Genomic DNA, 23,323 nt, shown 5'->3' with positions numbered 1-23,323 from the left:
GTATTAACAGGTTTTGATATTTGGTTACCAAACATCGAGATTCATGCTAGTTTTTTTGGCCTTATCCAAGTAGACAGTTCTACCAGCCTGAAATATTAAAAACATCTGAATTAACATTCAATATAACTTTGTAAAGATTAAGCCATTTACCAGGAACAAGTTTGTCCCACAGGGAAAAATATATTATTAATTTTATGTAGAAGATTTTCATATAAGTTTTAAGATAAATTATATAACTTCATGTAATATTTTAGAATAAAATATTAACTAATTTAGGTATCTTTTATTTAAATAAATTCTTATTCTCTTCATATCCGTGTCTTAAAGACCACTTAGTAAGCACCACAAGTAGATGCCGACAAGTCCATGTTTCCTCCCAAATGCCCAATTCTTAGGGCCCAAGAGCTTCCAAGGCACATAGATCTGTACTTTGGGAGTTAGCAGGTGTAAGAGGCACCGTTTTCAGCCCGCCCTGCCAACACCGTCAAGGTTAGCTTCTTCCCCAGATTTTGCAGATCATTGATATTCGAGCTTCTATTCAAACTTGAAATAGACTGGCTTCCTCATGAGGAAAAAGTCCATTTCTCTCCCAACCTCCTTATACGCCACAAAACGGAGAGCAAAGGTGAGCACAAGCAGTTGACAGTGTCCCTTCATGGTTTCCCAGCAACATAGATGCATTTCTTAATTACAAGTTGGACAAGGGCCAGAGAGAGCCCGCTGAGGCCGCATCTAGTCTCTTGCTCCTCCAGGTGCCCCATGTTCTGTGCCTCTACTTTGAACGGCCTTGCCTTTCTCTCTTGAGATGCTCTAGGGAAGAAGTCAGCTAAGTCACGGAGCTACCAGGAGCAGCCTCCACAGCCGCCATGGCCACCGCTCCCACCTCTTATCTACCTTCATCACTGTGCAGCCTGTCCATAGAAAAGCTGCGCCAACTGTGCACGTAGACACGACTATGCGCACGGAGGGGCTTGGGGAGTGGGGAGACGGGAAGGAAGGACAGAGAGGATCTCCTGTTTGCCTCTTTCTGACACCAGTTCCTGTCCCTAGTTATAATTTTTTACGGCCGACTTCAGGACAAGTCTCCTTTGAAATATAGCAAACTATACCGCCAAGGTCGCATTCAGTTTTCCGAGCAGACCTTCAGCAGCCCCTGCACAGAGGGCAGACCTACCTGTCCGGCTCCTCATTAAGCAGCGATCTTTATCACAGCCCCACTGCTTTCACCACCGTCTGACCGGTGCCAGGAAGTTTTGATTTATAAGCTGGAGAGTGAGAGAAAAGAGCCTTAAAATGGTTTCAGGGTGGAGATTTCTTTTCCTTTTTAATGAGCATATTTAGGCTGTTACGAGTCAAGTTCAAAATTCGAGTCACATATGAACAATTTTTATAGGAGGAGGAGTAACCTGATGTTCAAATTCATTTGCCTCCCATTTTGAAGTAATTCATCTTTGAAATTTCTGTGAAATTTCTACAGAGTTGCCCAGAAAACGGCACCAACCATCTGTAAGTAAAAACAAAAGCTCTCCATAGTATATATCACAGGTTCAAAGCACTTCGGCATGGGCAGATGGAACACGTTATTAAAAGAATTTAACTGCAAGAAGAGCTACCGTAATTACACAGCAGCTGGTCTAATGTTGACAAAACAACTTTTAAAGGCTTTCAGAAGCCTTAAAGGCTAATCAATTAAAAAGGCATGAATAGTAATGTGCATCCTACCCTTAACACAGCGAGCTGCATCGCCCGCAAATACAGTGAGGTTTTCATTTTGAAACGATCATTTCTTATGTCCTACAATTAAGCTGAACACGTGCATAAATTCTAAGTTGTGTCTAGGTGAGACCATTATACTTAAAATAAAGTAAGTCCATAAAACTCAATTATAAACATTGAACTGAAGGAGCATTTCCATAGTAGCGAAGTTATTCTCGAAGTGCCAATAGCTCGTGCCAGAATTTGGGCTTACTTTACCAGTAAACACTAGAGAAGTGTTTTAGAGCATTGTCTATATTGGCCAAGGATACACTGAAGGCATGAAGAATAAATGAATGAACGGATGAATGTTGGAATGAGTCTGTCCTCGGCATCCAAGGAACATTGACTCAATCCCCATGAGATTGGCCCTGGGGTCATGTTGGATGGGCATCCTCTGCTAGGACCTGCCAGTTTTCGTCAAGGTCCAACTGAAGTTCATCTCTTCCAAGGCACCCTTCACACTTCCCATGAGGCTTGCTTCTGTTCCCAATCCCTTACAGTCAGAAAATTAGAAAGGATTTATGTATCACTGGACCCAATCCTTTCTAGAGCCCTGCTAACTTTTTCTTCCAAGGCCCAGATAGTAAATAATTCGGGCTTTGTGGGCCATAGGATGTCATCACACCCACCCACCTCTACCACTGTAGTGGGAAAGCAGCCTGCACCAGATTTAAGCAAATGGGCATGGCTGGACGCTGATAAAAATATTTACGAAGGGAAGCAGGAAGCTGGGTTTGACCCACAGTTGGTAATTCTCTGACCCCTGCTCTACCAGTGTGAGTCCCCTATTCCCACACAGGGTCCAGGGAACCTCTTTGGCGACGTTTCCCGTGAAGAAGGCTAGTCCCCTCAGAGCAGCCTCTTCCATTTTTGTGAAGATTTCCCTTCCACTGGCTGCAAGGAATCCCTCCGTAACCAGCAGTCACCGTCACACCTTCATCTTCTGGGCACCTGCCCACTCCTCAACCATTCTCCCACCCCACAGTGCCCTGCAGAAACAGACCTTCCAAAACCCCTTTTCTTTAACTAAAGACAATACCACCAGTGTTGCCTTCTGGAGCCCCAGAGAGGAAGCCTAATACCTCTCCCACCTGAAGGGCCTCTGTTTTGGAAGACAACTGTGGGATACGGCATTTACGGTCTGCCCCACTCACGTGGGATCCATCTCACGAGGCTTTTATTGTTAGTTTTCTTCTTCCATGTACACATTTTTTCCTCTTCATTTAGACGGCAAGTGGAGCATAGTCCCTGGCACATAAGCTCCATTTAGTTTTATGAGTGAGAGTGGCAGAATGACCACAGAAATATCAATCAACAAATCTTTTTAAACACCTTTCTCCGCAAATTCAGCGGGGACGGCTTCCCATGTAGGAGGTGGCCCCCTCACCACAGCCGCTGCAAGACTGCTGGTGTGTCAAGCTTCCTCAGATATAAAGACTGATCTCTGAGACGCAGAAGGCCTCCTCTCTCTACCTTCTACCACCCACCAGGATTCTGGTGTGAATTTTTTTTTTTTTAAAGAAATGTTGAAGGAAATTCTTTTTTTTTTTTTTTTTAGGTTTTATTTTTTATTTATTTTACAGAGAGAGATCACAAGTAGGCAGAGAGGCAGGCAGAGAGAGAGAGAGGAGGAACAGGCTCCCCGCTGAGCAGAGAGCCCAACACGGGACTCGATCCCAGGACCCTGAGATCATGACCTGAGCTGAAGGCAGAGGCTTAACCCACTGAGCCACCCAGGCACCCTCTGGTGTGGTACACTGTAACGTGGCACACTGTAACACCAACATCCCAGCTGAGCATTGGGAGGCCAGGCCCACTGTCTGTCCTGGTCCCCCACCTTACAGCAGCCTTATCTCAGTCATTTTCATATCCTGTGCTTTTATCCCTCTCCTTAATAATCACTACCCCAGAGCCACACTTATACTGTCAGTATTTATGCACAAGCACACAGTAGGCCTTCGGTATTCCACTCTCAAACTCAAGAAATCAATAAGAATCTTGAGAGTGCTTCTTATAAACAAGGAATTCTCCTCGGGGTAAGAAACTGGGTCCCTCACAGAATTCTTCAAGGCACAAGTAAAACAAGTTTCTCACTATGTTACCTCTAAACTCTACTCCCCAGGATCACTCTCTTTCACAATCAATCGTAAAATATTCAAATAGGCTATCTTTTTTTTTTTTATTATTTCTTTTCAGTGTTTCAGAATTCATTGTTTATGCACCACACCCAATGCTCCATGCAATACAATGTGCCCTCCATAATACCCACCACCCTAAATATCTTAGTGAGAAAAGAGTCTTTAAGACCAGGACAAATATCTCGTTTCATTTAATGTCACTTTACCTTTTCATGTTCCTTCCCCCCACCCCTGTGAAGAACAGGAAGGAGATACTTCACAAAGTCCTGTCTCACGTGCACTCTTCAGCAGTAATACCAGATGTGGAGTCTCTCCATGAAAGACCTACTTGGGGGCACTCGTTTAGGGGTAGAGACGCCGCAGCAAGGGGACGCTAGGTACCTACCCATTCCACGCTCCAGAAAGCCCAAGACAAACCATCAGGTCTACTGTATTGGACAGTGGACACCAGCCATTTGTGGCCACTTAAATCTGAGTTAGTTAAAAATAAATACAATTTAAAATCTAGTTCCTCAACTACACTAGCCACCTTTCAAGTACTCAGAAGCCACATGTGGCTAGCAACCACCATGTTGGCCAGTGCAGATAGAGGATGTCTGTCACCCCAGAAGAGACTAGAGAGTTCTACTGGACAGCACTAGTGGGTCCAGTGCACTTCTCAGTGATTGCCGCTCTCTAGCCAACACGTATGAGGCTTGGCTGGTAAACGGTCAAGGCCTCCTGGAGCTGTACTCTGTACCTCCTTGAAACCCAAAGGAAAAAGTGGGGTCTGGAAATATCACACCTGGTAGTGCCAAATAATTAACACCACATTTTTGTGAAGGTATTCTTTAAGTAAAATTAAAAATAAGAAGATGGGGTGCCTGGGTGGCTCAGTGGGTTAAAGCCTCTCCCTTCAGCTCAGGTTATGATCTCAGGATTCTGGGATCAACCCCTGCATTGGGCTCTCTGCTGAGTGGAAAGCCTGCTTCTCTCCCTCTCTCTCTGCCTGCCTCTCTACTTGTGATCTCTGTCTGTCAAATAAATAAATAAAATCTTTAAAAAAATAATAAATAAAATAAAAAGAAATACATAATTTTTCTTATCTCAGGGAGTTCTGCCAAAGTCCCCAGCCTTTGCAATCCATGAGAAACTTGTACACAGAATAAAAAAGAAGCCAGAGTCTCATCTGGAGTCTAATAAAAAGTAGGGGACAGGGACCAGGATCAAAATGTCTCTACTTGTTCTGAACTCAGCATCCTTTTATTATTTTATGAAGTTCATTTTTGGTTTAATTATCATTTTGCATGGAAAAGGGAGTGGGACATCTTTCATTTATAAAGTAGGACTCCAAAGTTCCTGAGAAAGCATTAAAATACTTATGTGGCTTAGGGGGCACCTGGGTGGCTCAGTGGGTTAAGCCGCTGCCTTCGGCTCGGGTCGTGATCTCAGGGTCCTGGGATCGAGTCCCGCATCGGGCTCTCTGCTCTGCAGAGAGCCTGCTTCTCTCTGTCTCTGCCTACTTGTGATCTCTGTCTGTCAAATGAATAAATAAAATCTTTAACAAACAAACAAAAAAAAAAAGAGTCTGAACCTTGGTTCATTCCACTGTTTAAAAAAAAAAAAAAATACTTATGTGGCTTAGATTTATCACCAGGCAAGGGGAAGTCAGTCAATAATCTGCCTCTGGTTGGCACAGCATATAATTTTTCTCAGGTTTACTGAAATTGCCATATCTCTAAAATCTAAGAACAAGAGAACCTTGCTAATAAATTTTAAATTTCCCACATAGTTACTTTGGAGAATGTAAAATTATGAGAGTAACTAAATTCAAATTCCAGGCTGCTTTCTGAAAGATGAGATGACCTCCTGATAGTCTATAAAGTCTGGGGAACATCTGTTTTGATAACATATGTACTTAAAATTCCCCACATGTCAGTTTCAAGTTACTACAAAATATAAGGCAGCACCAGCTGCAGGGATAAGGAGGAAAAGCTGTTAGCAAAGTGCCAGGAAATGTTCAAGATTTTAATTGGGACCAAGTCTCTTTACCATTTGCATATCACGATCCTAGGAAACAGACCAGAGACTAGAAATCCTACCCCTTCCACTTTCTCCACAAGAGAAAATTCTACTGTGATCTTGGTATGTTTTCCCTTATTACATTCCTATTAAGGAACTACGATGTGTTTAATTCTGGTACCCTTTTTTAAATTGAAGTGTAATTGACACACAATGTTACATTAGTCTCAGGTGTACAACCTAAGGATTTGACAAGTTTATATGTGATGCTGTGCTCACCTTTAGCATAGCTACCATCTGTCAGCACACAACACTGTTACAATACCATCCGTTACATCTCCTGTGCTGTACCTTTCATCCCTGTGACTTATTCATTCCATAACCTAAAGCCTGTACCGTCCACTCCCTTTCACCCATTTTGCCCATCCCTCCTACCCCATTCCCCTTTGGCAACCACCAGTTTGTTCTCTATATTTATGGCTCTGTCTCTTTGTCTTTTTTTACGTTCCACATGTAAGTGAAATTGTGGTATCTGAAAGACATGGTATTTGTCTTTCTCTGACTCATTTTACTTAGCATAATACCCTCTAGGTCGATCCATGTCCTTGCAAATGGCAAGCTTTCATTTTTATGGCTGAGTAATATTCCATTTTATAGATAGACAGATACATAGGTAAAATAGATACAGATGGATATAGATAGATTTCTATCTACCTATCTATCTATAGCAATTTCTTCTTTATCCATTCATCTATTGATGGACACGGGCTGCTTCCATATCTTGACTATTGTAAATAATGCTGCAATAAACAGAAAGGTGCATATATCTTTTCAAATTACTGTTTTCATTTTCTTTAGGTAAATATCCAGTTGTGGAATGACTAGATGACATGCTATTTCTATTTTTCGTTTTGGGGGGACCTTCCATACTGTTTCCCATGATGGCTGTACCAATTTACCCTCCTACCAACAGTGCACAAGGGTTCCCTTTTCTCCACAGCCTTGCCAACACTTGCTGTCTTTTTGATACAAGCCATGGTGACTGGTGTGAAGTGGTATTTTATTGTGGTTTCAGTTTGCTAATTCTGGAGACTCTTAACCAAAATGCCCTCCCCTCATTCTCCTATCCATCCAAATATTGCCCATTTTCACAGATCAGTTCAATTCTCACACTTTCTATGACAGTGGCTTCATGCCTTCTAGTCCACAAATTCCTACTTCTCTCTGTACTTACAGCACATAATAAAGGATCATACATCTGCAACTTAATTGCCCTCCTTCTGCTCTGACACTCTGATCTAATCCCTTCATGTGCACGGATCTGCTCCCATTTCCTGGCTCTTACAGTGACAGTGATGCTCCCAGTTACCTCTCCCCAGAACTCATCCATATTCCCAACACCTATTCCATATCTCCACTTGGAAGCCTAACAGGTATCTCGAATGTAAGATGTCTAAAGCTGACCCGATCCTTTTCCGAATCTGTTCCTCCTCAAGTTTCCTATCTCAGTAAATGACAGCCCTGCCCTTCCAGGTATCAGCCATCTGACTCTGCTCTCTGACTCATGCGCTGCATCCTACCCACAGTAAATCCTACCTCCTGCACTCTTTCCAAACAGAGAGGCCCTTTCACCACCTCCACTGCAACCATGTGGATCTAAGCCAACCTCATCTGGATTGCAACAGCCTCCTTCCAGCCTCCCCTCCCCTCCCTTCTATTATTTATTCCAACAGTAGCCAGTGATTTTTAAAATCATACAATTAATCAGGTCATTCCTTGATGTAAATTCTTCTAATAGCTCAACTGACGCAGTCCCAAAAGAGAGAAAAAGAAAAAAAGAAAGAAAGAAAGAGGAAAGAAAGGGACGGAGAGAGGGAGGGAGAGGAGGAGGGAACATCTTTCCAGAACCACTAAGGCCCTGCACTATGGGCGGCCTGCCACCTTAGGCTTTTGAGCTTTTACTACTCTCCCTCTGGCTTACTTCATTCCTGACACAGGTCTGCTTGCTGTTTTGAGGGTGAGGCATGATGCTAAGGCAGCACTTTTGCATTTCTGCCTGGAAGGCTCTTCCTGCCGAGGTGCCCAAGGCTCCCTCCCTTCCCTGCTCCAGGTGCTATGTAAAGCTTTCCCCATCAGGTCTCCTACGACCACGATATTCCAAGTTACCAACTGCTTCCTGTCCACCTCAGACACTCCCTCCTCCCCTCTTTAGTTGCTCCGAGGCTCTTATGACCATCTAACATACTGCATATTTTCTTATTTATTTCTTTACTTTCTGCCTCCGCCCTTGTAATATGTAAGCTCTAAGGGGACAGGGATTCTGTGAGCGTTAGTCACTGCTTTCTCCCCAGAGATTTTGCATGTTTAATTCGCCATTGTGTTTCCACCTTGAACTGTGACTGACACAAATTGATCCTCAAATATTTAAAGCGAAAGACAGAAACCAATTACAAGTCCTGTAAGGACAGTTGCCATGCCTTACCGTTCCTTTTTATATCCCTGGATAGGGCCCAGAGAAAAGTACTTGTTGCCTGATTACTGCTATGTTTACATTGGCAAATGTAAAATGTTAGGTCATTCAAAGTGTTGGACATGTTAAATGTAGACGGTGGTGATGCAATATTAAGATGTAACCATTTTTAAAAGATTTCAAAGCTATTTAAACTTAAGCTCATAATCTCTATTCAAGTATGAACAATTCTCAAAATCACCAATAAGAGACAGTTTCCTAAGTGCTGCCAAAATACCGATACAACTACCTGCCCAAAAAAGACGGGAGGAGGAAATCTCAATGCTATAATTTATCAGGTAAATTACAGCACATAAAATTTCAGTGCCAACCCCCAAAACAAGCTATTTGGTTTTGGGGGGGTTTTCTCCCTTAGGTTGGTTATTAAAATGGACAGGTGCTTTTAATAAATCAACAATGCCAAGCAATGAGAATGGTGATGACGGAGAGGAACTGTTAGGGAATTACAAAACTGGGTCAGTTCAACAGAGAAAGGAAGAGACTTTCCCCTCCCCTGCACACACCCTGTCATCTCCTGAACAACTAGCCTTTAACAAGGGAGACTGACTAGTCAGTAAGTCTCAGGAATGGTTCAATCTTTCTACACATCCAGAGCGTTTCCTATAAAAACATCAATAACCAACTACAGACCAACTACACACTAGATTCTTTTTCACATAAGATAATTTGAAGACTAAGCATAGAATTTTATGGAAATCTTTCATCCATAAAATGATTGAGCATCCCAAAAGGGGAATGCTATCACATGCCAAAACAAACCCTACCTAACGTTTTTACGGCACTGAGGTTCGGGCCCATAGGGAGCATCTCACCCCTACGTGAGAGGACCTGCATCTCCTCCAAAATTCACTGAGCTGCTGAAGAACTGAATCAACTGCTCAGATACAATGCTTCTGTTTTCTATGGGAACCACTAAGTAGAATTCTCTTACCTGTGTATTTGTTTAAAAACAGAAAATAAACATTAGACACTAGTATCCTATTTGCAGGTTATAAAAATGTACTTTCAATTGTTAACAAACACAGGGTTGTATGTCACATAATGATTACATGACTGGGACAGTGGTGACAATTACAGAGAGCACTATTCATGAGTGGATCTGCTCATTTATTCGGCAAACAGAGTAGGGAGAGTCTCTGCCCATCAAAAATCTAGTGAGTATCTATGTACTTTGTGCCAGGGCTTGCAATGACTGATGAACTAAGGAGCCATGCATATGTTTAAGTGAACAGGAAAGGTGGCTTCTAAAAAATGAGTGTTGAATTAAAAAACCAGAGCACAGCGTGGCTTGGAATCCTTGTCAAGACAACTCGAGGTGAGGAAACATGAGCCCTCCACATTAAGCCAATATTGTTATGCCTTTTATCATTTGGCAACAGAAATACTTACCAATTGTCCACCCGATTTCAAAATTAGATTTAGAGTTTAAAAATATAATTAAATGGATACAGCTAATCCCAATTTTTTTTTTTTTAAACAAGACAGGAATAATTAAATGGGAATATCGATGATTCCTCAGAGATAAGCTTGGGTTCAAACAACAGAACATTTGACGAAGATTCTTAAAAATTTAGAATGGAGGAGGACACATAACTAACACTTAGAAATAGCAGAAAATGTAAATTCAATTGTAAAGTGAAACTGGTATCAGATTTTGGCCTTTATATCCTAACACTGCCTCATAATTTTTTTTTTTTTAAAGATCTGAAGGGGTGCCTTGGTGACTCAGTCAGTTGAGCCTTCGGCTCAGGGGGTGATCCCAGGGTCGTGGGATCATGCCCCACATCGGGCTCCCTGCTCAGCGGGAAGCCTGCTTCTCCCTCTCCTACTCTCCCTGCTTGTGTTCCCTCTCTCTAACAAATAAATAAAAAATCTTAAAAAAAAAAATCTGAAGGAAATCCAACGCATAGGCCACTGTAAATCATCTGCTGTAAATTACCTAGACGGTAACATACAGAGATTCAGATTAGCCTAATGTTAGAGAATTCACAAAGTGCAGTGATTACAATGTGAAAAACAACCAGTGGGAATCCTTACTCTTCCTGCGCAAGAGATTACAATGGCCACCCTCTATTCCTCCGCCCTCTACCACCTCTGCAGGTGGTAGTTTTCAGTAGGGAAAGGCGGAAATCCAGACCAAGCCATGCTATCCCGTGGACATCCGTAAGGGCTGCCCCACCCTCCTCAGAACACTGCAGCTTCTTTATCAGGTCCTCATCAACCAAAGGGTGAATCTGGCAGGAGCCAAATTTAAAAAAAAAATAAAATAAAATCTAAGATTGGTATTGGTGGGGCAAGGTAAGATAAACATCTTCTGGAATCCCGAAGATGAAGGGAAGAGCAGTGCACATTTTGTATACATTCAGTATTTGCCTTTCACTCGCTGTTACAGCTCTGTGATTAATTGCATTGCTTTGCTCAGAAATTCCTCTGCCAGAATAAAATCTGGGTCTTGTGCAAATTGTGCTTTTCTGAAATCTTATCCCCTCTATTAGCATAAATGTTTCAATATTTTTGTTAAGGGTGTGTGGGTGTAGGTATGGGTGTGTTTGGGAAAGTCGTTATTTGTGTTTTGACTGCTGGTGATTTTATGTAGTCTAAAATATAAAAGGAAAGAGGAAATTGCATACCTTGCAGCTTTGCACTCTCTCAGTGTGCTCCACTCTTAAACTAGATGCAGGGATTTTCTAACAGAGTACATTTTTTATCAAAAGGTTTATAAACAACACACAAACTCTTCTAGGTAAGAAGCAAGGGGCTAGCTAGAAAAGAAACAGAAGAGAGACAAACTAACTATAGATTCAGAGAATCGAAAACCCAGAACAAGCTCAGACATCAGCTAATCCAATAGAGTATGTCATAACAAACACTGACCCTCAAGATATGCCTTCAAAAGGGGTGCTATTGTCAACGAGGTTTGGGGTTCACTGAGTAGTACATTTCCTTTCAGACATTTCGGATGATATTCAGCCACTAATGTTCCAAAGTCTTGCAACTTAAAAAAAAAAAAAAAATTACAATTCAACCCACTGTTTCCCAAACATAGTGCGCCATCACTCCCCTTTTTCTGCCTTCAACATTCCACAGAACGGGTGACTCTTCTTGCAGATCCTGTTCGAGAAGTGCTGATCTTGTATAATAATTTCACAGATGAGGAAACAGACATTCAAAGTTAACTTGTTTGGCCCAGATCCGGTAATTAATTCGTGGTTGATAAGCCAGAATAGCATGACTGGAGTCTAGGTAATACGGGGAAACAAGCACAGAGCCCAGCACCTTTGCTTTCCACTCAGATCTCACTGCAAAATGGTCGCCTCTCCTGAGTCTCTATCTCATTCCCCTCAGATTCCCCTTACATTCCCTCAACTTCTGCTTGTCTACTTGACCAATGTGTGTAGCTGTTAACGGGCTCAGATTCATTCATTAGTGACTGTGTCCTTCCCAACCCCCCCACCCAAGCCTTTTAACAAAGACTTACCAGGGAGCGGCTTTCATGGAGGCCATGGCAGGAACACAGCATATAATTTAAGGCAGATAGGGCTTTGTGTTTCTCCTCAAATTTATTCACATTTATTCTAGGGATTCCCCAGATAAGACTAGAATCAGACCAGCTAGGGAACATCTTCTCAAACTGATCATAAAGTAGGTGACCCTTTCCTTATTGTTCAGTCCTTTGGCTCCTTTTCTTCACTCTTCCTTTTTCCTCTTCCATAGTCAACCTTAGAGAGCTCAGCAACCCTCCTGCTGTGTCAGAGTGACCTTGGGGGAGATGAGTTCCCCCACAGGCTTGCTATATAGCACTCAGCATTTCCTGAATTTGCTCAGCCTAGCTAGAAATAACCCATTCTGGCAAAGGTCCTTCTCAGAGAGTTCCCACACTGAGAAGAAAGTACCATTACAAAATGTATCTTTGTTTTAATGCTATTCCATCAGATGCTACCTATTGGCCTTCATTTAGAAAGCTGTGCCTCTAAATAGCTTTGGTGGGAAAAATATCTTTTGCATCCTGTTGCTCATCCCTTTACCGGCTTGGCTATGCCACAGAACAAACACCAGCAACAGTGCAAGATGAACCCACAGTTGTTTCTCAGAACTGGGTGGAGTCGATGTTGATCCTGCCACATCTCACCTGGGGCTCCTTAAAACAACATTGTAAATCAGCTGGCTGTGATTCCAATCTATGACAATGGAACAGGAAAGAAGAAGAGTGGCTATCAGAGATTGAATCTTGCCTTGTCTAGGTCTCCGTTTTAAAGTGGCAGCCCTAACTATGCAAGTGACGGTCTCTGGTGAGAAGCAGGCCATATGGGAGATGGTTTGTAAAAGAGTTTTTCAATAGCGTAGAATGATTTTGTATATCTTTAGCTATATATAGCACATGTGATATATTGTCCCCTAGTTTATTCTACTAGAATAAGACTCAAACACACTGAACATATGCGATATGCATAGTTAGGGAGCCACCATGTAACCTAAAGACAACACCATTGAGGGGTTAAGAAATGACATATGGATAATAAATCTGGGTGATAGGAAGGAGAATGATTATTTTCTTCTGTCAGTATTTCTGTTGTTTTTGTTGAACTGAAATGATCTGTGAACTTTAAAAAGCACAGTACATCTTAGTATGAAAGTGTGATCAGCCAGTTTTTTATATCCACCTGTGAAGATGGCATACCTATCTTTCCCAAGCCTTCCGTCATGGTGACTAGCAGCTTGGAGTCTGTTCCATATAAACCTCAATACTAGAAGGTGTTTCTGGGAAACAAAAGTAGGGAAGCGTCTCTGAAGAGAACAGTCATGGCTTGTAGTATTTGTTCTTCATGGACATCCAGAGACTAGATTTTCCATTGGCAGAGAAGTGAAGCCAAGTAAAGGTTAGCAAACCAATCCATCCCTTCCATCTCAACCAATCTTTTGTGATGCTCCCATCCAATCTTTACAGCTTCTTCTCTATGAAAGTCCTAATTCTCCTCCATATACTTTTGAGGGATTACTCTGTGTAAGACAATATGCTTCTGCTGGCATTCAAGAGAAATAAGACATTATGAAAATAATAAGCTACATGTAAGAAACATGTCGGTTTGAAATACAAGCATAAGTAAAAGAGTAAAATTTTTACTGAGGAGAGGACAATCAGGAGAAAAGGCGTCTGTTGGAAGCATGCATTGAACTAGGACCTGAAGGGTGAAAAGATTGTCAGTTGGGAAGTAATGGATATAAGGACATCCTAACCAAGGACATGTGTGACCAAGAGTCAGACTGCTACAAAAGTTTCTGGAAATTCACTCAGTTGGGTGATTGGGAATATGAATTAAAAGAATTTCATAAAAGAAAATTCTTCTATGAAGTTATACATAAAAGAAAAACCATGTACTTCTAATACCAGTCCTTTGATCTTACATGGAAAGATACTACATAAATGCAGAGTATTACTTCTATTAAAGCCAGTATTTTTAAGTAGTAATATTTTTTGAACACTTGAAAGTGGGATTTTTTCCTCTTCCAGATAGAAAAATTCTAAGAAATTGAATGTATTCTGCATGAATAATCAAGTCAAAGAACAGTGAAGATCTACAAAGCAAGAAAAGAACAAATTCCAGGAAGATGTGCTGTATCTTTTAAATTATTGATTATAGATTTCAGCTCTCAGAAGCCAAAAACTCTGTTTAACTTTGTTTGGTTTAAATACCAACATTATGCCACACTTTCAGTTGCTCAAAACTATTTTAGTAGGTCAGCATTAATGGGTAGTTTTAAATGGAAAAAAAAAAAAAAAGTGTTGGTTCCTACTCACCTACTCACCTGGGAATTTAAAGTTTAATTTGAGCAGCCCCTTGATTTTATAGTTGAAGCAAATGAAGTCCAGACAGTGGGGGACTAACTTGCTAAAGGTCACCCAGCTAGTTAATGGCAACCAGTTAAACTGGAGGAAACTAAATAACTTTCCCAAGGTCACAGAGTTGGAAACTGGTGGGGCAGAATTACAACCCAGGAGAACCTAGACCCCTAAACTTTACTGGGCTCTGCTTCTCTGCCAATGGACCATTAACATAATCCTGCCAAGTACATAGAGCGCAGTAGATAAAAAGCCATATAAACAAAAGTAGAGGGTAATAAATGCCATTATTGTAAGTGCAAGTAAATGTATAATTATTTAAATTGCTTTAATGGCATAAAGGAACTAGTATTTCTAGATGTCTTGATGGAAACTTAAATACATTTCTAACTTACTATACAACTCAGTACTGAAAAGGAAAAAGTGAGATGAGAATAATGCAATCTTTATTTCTCCTACCTTCTATGCATAAAAACATTAAGAAATACATTTTTGGAAAATGGTCTCCCATGGAGCACCTGTGTGGCTCAGTGGGTTGGGCCTCTGCCTTTGGCTCAGATTGTGGTCTCAGGGTCCTGGGGTTGAGCCCCGCATTAGGCTCTCTACTCGGCAGGGAGCCCGCTTCCCTCTCTCTCTCTGCCTGCCTCTCTGCCTACTTGTTATCTCTGTCTGTAAAATAAATAAATTAAAAATCTTGGAAAAAAAAAAAAGGAAAGAAAATAGTCACCCAATATCCTGCCGCTCAAACATAATAACTATATTGTTAATCATTTAGAATTGCTTAAAGATACTTGTTTTGATAATTCAGGTAACAATCTTGATTTTCTTCTTCATGGCAGAGACGGCAGGACAATCCTGGGTTTAAGAACTCTTACATCTATGGCTTCTGAAAGGTCTGTCAAAAGATGAGAATTCCTTGCCTAGTACTTCTGTCTCCCCTAAAAACCTATTATGTGGCAATCACTCACACATATACCTACACATTTCTTGAACCTATTTTTAATTTTAGCCTGCATGCCTTCTTGGCAAGAGAGAGAATGAGGCTGAGCAGGTGGGGGGTTGGGGGGTTAGGGGAATTACATAGTCTTTGGGCTTATTACTTTCTGTCCCAAGTCTCTTACTTTCAAATGTCAATAGATGTTTTCTAGTTCTATGTTTCCACTTTCATGAAAAACAATCTGCTCACTCTATGTGTAATGTGTGCCTGAGAATTTGACTTCCAGTATCCGTCTAGCTCTTCTTTTATAGAAACCTGATAAGGGTAAAAAAAAAAAAAAAAAGTCAACCTTTCTGCTGACAGGAATCCTAAGGTTACCAGCCAAAGCCCCAGAGAGCTGTCACTTCCACACTAAATTCATCAACAAATTAAAGTAACGGCCACCTGGTCTTAGTGATTTCTCTTTATCTAGTCTGTGGATTAGGTCTGTAATGTCCTGAGCATTTATCATTTTGTCTGTTTCCTCCTATATGATTATTGCTTGGGAAAGTCTGGGTGTAAGAATATTACTCAGTGAAAGGTGAAGCAAGGATTTCATTTACACCGTTTTTTGTTTTTTGTTTTTTTTAAATCTGTGAGTATATACTTGGTACGATGTAGGCCAGGTGCTTCCACAATTCTCATTTCACAGTATTTAAGAATCTTTCCCTATTGTTTTAGGAATCCACTGCAAGGATTTTTTCAAATTCATGATTGGCTTTCTTATTTTTGTGTGCCTGGGATTTGTCACCTTTTGCAAGCTTGAATCAGTAATCTGACTCTTCAAAATTTTCTTTTTCATTACATATATCTAAGTAAGAGCTCATTTTAGTTTTTTTTTCCTTTGTAATCAGTTTTTCAAATAGCTTGAAAACAAGCCCTTTTTTTAATCATAAGTTATCATAAAGAAATTCTACTCCCCACTTTCTTATGGATAATTTAATTAAGTATTTATCTCCATTTTTTCCTCTTACATGTCTGCATTGAATTATCTTTCAGAGAACTGATTACGTACTTGATGTCTTTCTTTGGAGTCCTCTCTCCCATTAGAGTATCGAATTAAATTGAAATATATATATTCCTTATTATGTGCTCCAATCTGCATCGCATCTGCAAAGTACTCACTCAGTGAACATTTCCAGGATGAACATAAGATACCAACAGGTAACAATCATGGGACATTTACTGGGTGTCACGTTCCACACTAAGTATCTGACAAGCATCGTGTCATTAATTCTCAGGCATTAGACTGTAAACAGGGGCGAGGAGTCTGTCCATGTATCCCTAGCACCTACAGCAGTGTTGGCATTTAGTAGATGCTCACTGAATGTTGCCATAAAGATAAACTCAAAAACTGCATGAGATAGGTGTCATTACTATACATGTTTTACACACAAGAAAACGTATATATTTTCCTACGTGCCTCTCTGAAGCACAGAGAGGTTCGATTGCTTTCTGAGGTCCCACAGTTAGTATGTGAAGCCAAGACTCACTTCCAAAGCCCAGATACTTAACTAGGACTTATTACTTGGAAACTCAATACCTACCTACATTCTACATTAAGGCAAACAAAATTAATTCTATTTATCTTAACAAATATTATACAATGTTACAAATCAATATTGTGAGCAATAATTTCCCAAAAAAAGATTTGAAAATGATGGGTTTTTAATAATAATCAGATAGGCAGATAGGCATCTCTATGTTCCTTATTGCTAACCATGCAATTAAAAATAGGATTTCCTTCTAATCAATACTTCTGTTGCATTTGTGCACTCGTTAATGAGGATTTTGGGACTTCTTGATAAATGCGTTTTTGGTTTTTTTTCCCTGACTGGTTTTGGGTTTATTTAAGTAATCTGTTTTGTCAATTCTTTTTAACATAAGAATGGCACTAATGAAATAATCATTTATTAGGGTTTCCTTGTAATAGTCTATAGAGTTTATGAGGAGCTTCTGCTTATAAAATGGAAGACTTACATATTTCTGTCACTATTACAAACATCTTTATCACTACCGGTCCCATGATTTTCCTGAAACACTACCATCAGGACATCATTCTTTAGGGATTTGATTACTTGTATATTTAACTATTCATTAACAAAAATTATATAACACTTTGAAGAGGATAGTTCCTTAAAAACATTAGCTTTCTCCTTAAATCCTTATCAGCCTACATCTTAGTGGGACTTAAATGATATTTAGCAGAGAGCAAAGTTTTTTGGAACTGGTACACAATGGTCCTAAAGCCATGGGTTGAATAATAAAAAGAGATGCAGAAATTAGAACTAGGAAGACACTGAAGAAGTAGCCCACATGAAGGAAGGGAGGGAGCAATGAAAGTAAGAAGGTAGGAAAAAACATGAACTCTACTATTCACCTTGGAAAAATCATAATCTCCAACAGCCTTAGCTACCCTACCTGTAAAATGGGGGTGACAAAAATACAACCTCCTCACAGACACTTCAATAGCAGATCTCAGTGTGCTATGTAAACTGTATACCATGATACCTTGACATTATTTGCCTGTAATCAGCTCCATTTATGCATTCTGTAATATAAACATTCATCTTCAAAAGATTGTCAACAGCTTCAAAATGTAGACCCAAGAATCCTATCTACATTTTTTTGGTCTGGATACATTTCTGATATTTTTAACCCAAAGAACCAGTTCACAATCTTTACAGCCTTTGTATACCTACAAGCTCAAAGAGCTTATTGTGTGCTCTAAGGACTAGAGTTCTCTACAATCTCTGTTTAAACAAGGAAGCCTCTTCTAAGTCCTGTTTCAGTCTGATGCCTTTGGTCAAGGTGGAAACTAAAATTGAAAACAGATAGATGTTTTACATTTAAATGGGTTTAACATAAATGTGCATTAAGCCATTTCATGGACGATTGCACAAATATCTTTTGCAAACTTGGTACACGTGAGCACATATACAGTAACCATTAATGTCTTCCAGAGAAATAAGGTGCAGATCCAAAATTTTAAGCAGCTATCTTGAGTCCTCTCACTCGAAAGAAAATGTAATGGCTTTAAGGGAATTGCTCTAATAATATCATGGCATCTGCAATGGCTGGCCAGAGCAGAGCAGAACAGAGTGTATGTCACCATAGTTCAATTTAACAAGAAATAAGCTGCTCCCTGGAGAATCTAAACTCCCTAGTCTCCCACAAAGAAAATTGAATTTTGGAGGTCACACTTTGGGTAGGTTACCAGAGGGAGAAGCTTAACATTCTTTTTGTCATATGCTCTGGGAGGTCAGTGCTATCCTACCAACAAATCGCTACCTAAGATCTGCTGCCCGCTCAACAGCACCCCCCCCCAAATTATACGAGTGTTCGTAGTCCCAAGGAAATGGCAAATGATTGTGACACTTAAGATACCTGAGACCACGCCAGATGCCATCATGTAGAAACATCAAGTTTTGTACGGCCAAGTGAGGAGAGGGGTAGATGCCCGGGGCGGGGGGGGGGGCGGGGGGGAGATAATGATACTGTGGTGGGGGTCGGAACCGGTCAGACAGACCCACAGATAGAGAGCTTTAGGCTAAAACTGACTATTTAGCCAAATGTAAATCAACTGAACTGCTGTTACCAGAGAGAAAAACACATCGCCAAGTCAAGCCCAGGCGAAGCCCTGGCTCTGTGGGTGGACGGCCCCTTCTGCGGGTCGCCCGGGTGGGTGGTCGGAGGGCCTGGAGAATTCCCGCAAAGGCTGGAGGCGCCCCAGCTTACCGCATCTTGGGCAGCGGCCCCGGGTGGGCGCAGCCAGGCCATCGACACCCCCCCACCCTCCGCAGCAACATGTGGGGCGCTGCCACTCCGCCGCAGGAACTCCCTCCAGCTGGAGTTCCTGGTGGACGTACACTTGGCCCTGAGAAGGTGCTGAATTACTCTTGGGAAAGATTCCTCCGGCGTTGAACTTGGCAGCTACTGACATATTTCCATGCCACCCCCTGTGCGCCCGCACTACACACTCGCACGCACACGCCCCTCTAGACCTGCCCAGGCTGCGCTCAGTACTGGCTGCCCACTCGGGGACAGAATACCGGAGCGGGATGCAGAGGCGAGGACCCCAGTTCCGCGGGCCCCGGGAAGGGGTGGGGATGGGTGTCTTAGCACTGGGTAGTTCCGGGGACTAAGCCCACTGCTGGGGCGCCCAGAACCCGCATTAGTTAGGGCCGCTGGCACCAACCCAGTCTCCTTTTGTGCTCTCCCGGGAAGCCCGCCTCTACTCACCCGGGCTGCGCGCGGATTCCGGCCGCCAGCGGCAGCCCGCTTCCCCATCCCACGAACACTGCGGCGCCCCCAGAGTGTGCAATGCGGAGCCCCACCAGCGCACGGCCGGAGCCGGGGAGTGCGGGGAGGAAGCAAGGGAGGGAGGGAGGAGGAAGGAGAGAGAACGCGGCGGGGAGGGGCGGGGGTCGGCGGGGGGCGCGCGCGCCACTCCCACTCGCGCCGGGCACTCGCCTTCGCCCGCAGCCCGGGCCGGCCAGCCCTGCCTCGCGGGCCGCGGGACCAATCAACGCGCGCGGGGGGAGCCGAGCCCTCCGCGGGGCGCGCTTATTGGCCGGGCGCGCTCGACCCAACTCCGGGAGAGTCGGCCTGAGCGCCAAGTCTGCAAACTCCAGCCCGCAGGAGCAGACCGCCGGTTGCAGGTGGGGCTCCCAGCTCCGCGCTCCGGCGGGCAGTGGGGTCCGCGTTCGGCGGGCGGAACAGAGAGGATTTGAGACCTGCCGTTGAAGCCCGTTCCCAGTGAGCGTTCCAAACCAGCAGTGTTTGCTCAGGTTGCACCGATCCCTTCCTGTGAGCGACCCCCTAGGCGGCTCGCTGCACCCTGGCTAGCAATTGAGTGGTGGAAACCTGGCATTGTGAAATGGCCCCAGCCAAATCCTACTCCTGGCCATCCCCAGGGCCGCATTTTCAGCACCTAAAGAGCTGAAAATCAAGTCCCTTTCCGAACCCAGGGCAGATCTAGACCGCTTGACGTTTGCAATAGAAGACGAGACCGCGGGGTGGGTGATGGAGCGGTGGGAGAAAGCCTGGGAGGCAGGTCTTTCTGAGAAAGTGGGAATCTAATCGTGGTTTTAGTAGGCATAGTTCTCCCACCCTCTGCCAAACCTTTCTCCCAGGTAAAGCCACCCCCAAACTCCCGACCCCGCCAATCTCTCAGGTGGTATTGATTTTTCTCTTCCTTGTTGTAAATCAGGTTTCACTCTCCTGTGCTTTTTAATCTAAAGCGTCAAAGTGGAAAAGGAGCACGGCCTTACCCTTCTCCCCCACTGAGCATTACCGGAGCTGGGCGAGGAGGCGGTGACTAGAGAAGATCCTCGGAAGGTCTTCCACAGCCGCCCCACCTCTGCCTGGTACCTGGTCTGCTTTAAGTCCATTTGTCCCGCTATGAGTATCCTCTCTCTCCTCCTTGGACTTTCTATTTTTCAAGCTTCTTTTCAGGTAGGCCTGTTCTGAATCTTCCGGCTTGGCTCTTCCCCTTAATCTGCTCCTTCTCAACGTAAAAGTGTCTTTTTAAATTTTTTTATTTAAATTCAATTGAATTGACATATAGTGCATTATTAGTTTCAGAGGTAGAATTTAGTGATTTAGCTGCATATCATATCCAGTGCTCATTACAACAAGTGCTCTTCTTAATGTCCATCATCCATTTAAACCCCTTCTCCCTCCCCCACCCCCGCCTCCCCACCCCCCATCCCAACCACCCCTCAGTTTGTTCCCCATAGTTGAGAGTCTCATATGGTTTGTCTCCCTCTCTGTTTTCATCTTATTTTATTTTTCCTTCCCTTCCCCTATGTTCATCTGTTTTGTTTCTAAAATATCTTTTTTTTTTTTTTTTCAAACTTCCCTCTCATTCCCTCTGTTTGGAAGGGACTTGGATAAGATGTTCTTCATTCACAGCTCCTGGCCTCAGAAAACTTTTCTCTTACTCTTTATGTGCTTTCTTTATGAAGCTCAGGGTTCAGATGGGCAAAAATAATTAGCACTCCTTTAGAACCTTTGCACCCATGAGGTGATTGCTGCGGTGCTGTCTTCCTGCATGGCTCGGCCCACTGAATGAGCTGAACATGAATTAATCAAACTGAAACCGGCAATGTCCCTCAGCAACTAAGCAGATTACCTCTGCAAATTAGAATCTGGTACTTACAAGGGCATGTCTTGGGTGTCACTGCTGTCACTTACTTAGTTTCCAGGAAAGAAATTCCTTCTTGCAGAGTTCCTGTCCGTGTACCTAGCTCACTTGATTTTTTACAAAAGTGGTACAGCTCCTAGTTTAGTCAAAACTTAATATTTGCATTCAAAATGAAGTTCAGGATATTCATGCAGTTCATGAGACTGAGTTCCTGATGGAGAGGGAATCATTAGGACCTCTTTTCAAAGATGTGTTTTAAAAGAATGAGAGAGATGTCCTGGAAATGCCAGCAAGTGGTTATCACTGTGTGCTAGGATAATAGGTGGATTTTTTTGGTCTTTTTCCTTATACTTCACTGTATTTTCTAAAGAACATGTAATACTTACTAATCAGGGGGAAAAAATTAAATATATTAACTCCAAACACGCAATACCCTTCAGGCATCTTAAGAGCTAAAATATTAAATCCTCCTTCTACTTTACCCTTCGAATCTTATCAGTCACTAAGTTCCATAAATTCTGTCTCCTCGAATAATTTTCAGAAGTGTCCTTCTCCACCTCCCCACTAGCATTGTAGTATCCTGTCATCTCTTACTGGTTTCAGCAAACAGCCTTAACCTCTCTACTACCTAGTCAGTCCCCACGCTGCCTTCTCTCCTTAAGATAATCATGTCACTGAAAAGTTTACTATCTGGGGCAGCTGGGTCTCCCAGTAGGTTGAGCATCAGACCCTTGGTTTCAGCTCAGGTCATGTTCTCTGAGTCTCAGCATGGAGTCCATCTGGGATTCTCTACCTCTCCCTCTGCCCCCCCCCAAATAAACAAACAAATAAATAAATAAATAAAATTATTAAAAAAAAAAAAAAAAGGCTGAAAATCCACCTGTCCCCCAACTCCATTGCTATGAAGTTCAAACTTAGCCTGGTTGGCAAAGCCCTTCCTTCCCAGCCTGACCCTGATGTTGGCCTCATCTCCTGCCCCTCACACTTCACCACACAGGATGACCCTATCCCCCCACAACTTTCCGTTTTCTGTGTTAGGTGACTTCATGTGTCCATGGCTAAGACTATAGAGTGTGGGAATACTGCTCTTCTCCTCCTCTCTTCCCCCTTCCCGGCCCCCAAGCAGCTCCTACATCTGCTTCAGGACTCATTTCAAATATTACTGTTTAAATGAAGCCCTCAAAAGTTTCAGGGGCAGATTTAGCAGCTCCTCCTCTCTGTACTTCAATAGCAAGTGCTTTCTTTACCCAGCAACTGTTTCTGCGGCTCCTATTATGTGCCAACCACAATGAAGCAAACACGTATCATATTTATACTGCTGGAACACACCATGAGAGAGACAAACATTAAATCAAGTCACATAGATAAATGATAGCAAACTGAGATAAGTGTGATGAAACCTGCAAAAAAAAAAAAAAAAAAGTGTGTGGTTTACTTTGTACATACGCCAACCATAACTCTTACCACATTGTGTTATAATCTGTTGATTTGTTTGTCCAAAGTTTTATCGCCCATAATATTCAACCACGTAACCCCATCTAGAACACAGCGCCTGGTTCATAGTACATGGTTAGTAAAATTTTTTTACATAAACAGATAAATAAGGAAGTGAGTATTTAAATCCCCGCGAAGCGTCTTATTTCATGTATTCACATGCTATTACTGTATAAAATCTGAAAGACTTCATTTCTCAGTTTTCAAAATTCATTTCATTAGGTTCTTACCTTATCTTTCTAATTTGGTTCTCCCTAACATAAATTATCTAATTTCTTCTCATTTGATGTCACCCTTAGAACATACAGCTAATTTACTATTTGTAGATAATCTACTGTTGCTGGAAGAAATTTATTCTTTTGTTTTTTTATAAATTTGGCTTTTAACATATAAAAATCCAACTTGAAAACATAAAGCTAAAAGACACAAAGCATAATCC

At 42.3% G+C, this 23,323-nt stretch overlaps 1 protein-coding gene across 4 annotated transcripts in view; it reads right to left on the bottom strand.

The window, feature by feature from the left end:
* The window catches only part of LYPD6 (LY6/PLAUR domain containing 6), a 124,365-nt gene extending 104,661 nt beyond the window's left edge, over positions 1-19,704 (bottom strand). For 2 of the 4 annotated variants that reach the window (XM_059166825.1, XM_059166826.1), the window contains exons 1-2: positions 19,485-19,704; positions 1,175-1,265 (exon numbers count right to left, since the gene is read on the bottom strand). The gene's annotated coding sequence lies outside the window, so the exon portion shown is untranslated. The remainder of the gene's footprint in view (positions 1-1,174; positions 1,266-19,484) is intronic. The other 2 variants (XM_059166827.1, XM_059166828.1) reach the window with 1 other exon arrangement.
* Between the last annotated feature and the right edge of the window lie 3,619 nt (positions 19,705-23,323).

Source organism: Mustela lutreola, chromosome 3 (genome assembly GCF_030435805.1).
Source record: "Mustela lutreola isolate mMusLut2 chromosome 3, mMusLut2.pri, whole genome shotgun sequence".
Taxonomy (NCBI): domain Eukaryota; kingdom Metazoa; phylum Chordata; class Mammalia; order Carnivora; family Mustelidae; genus Mustela; species Mustela lutreola.
This window is presented reverse-complemented; position numbering and strand designations above follow the sequence as displayed.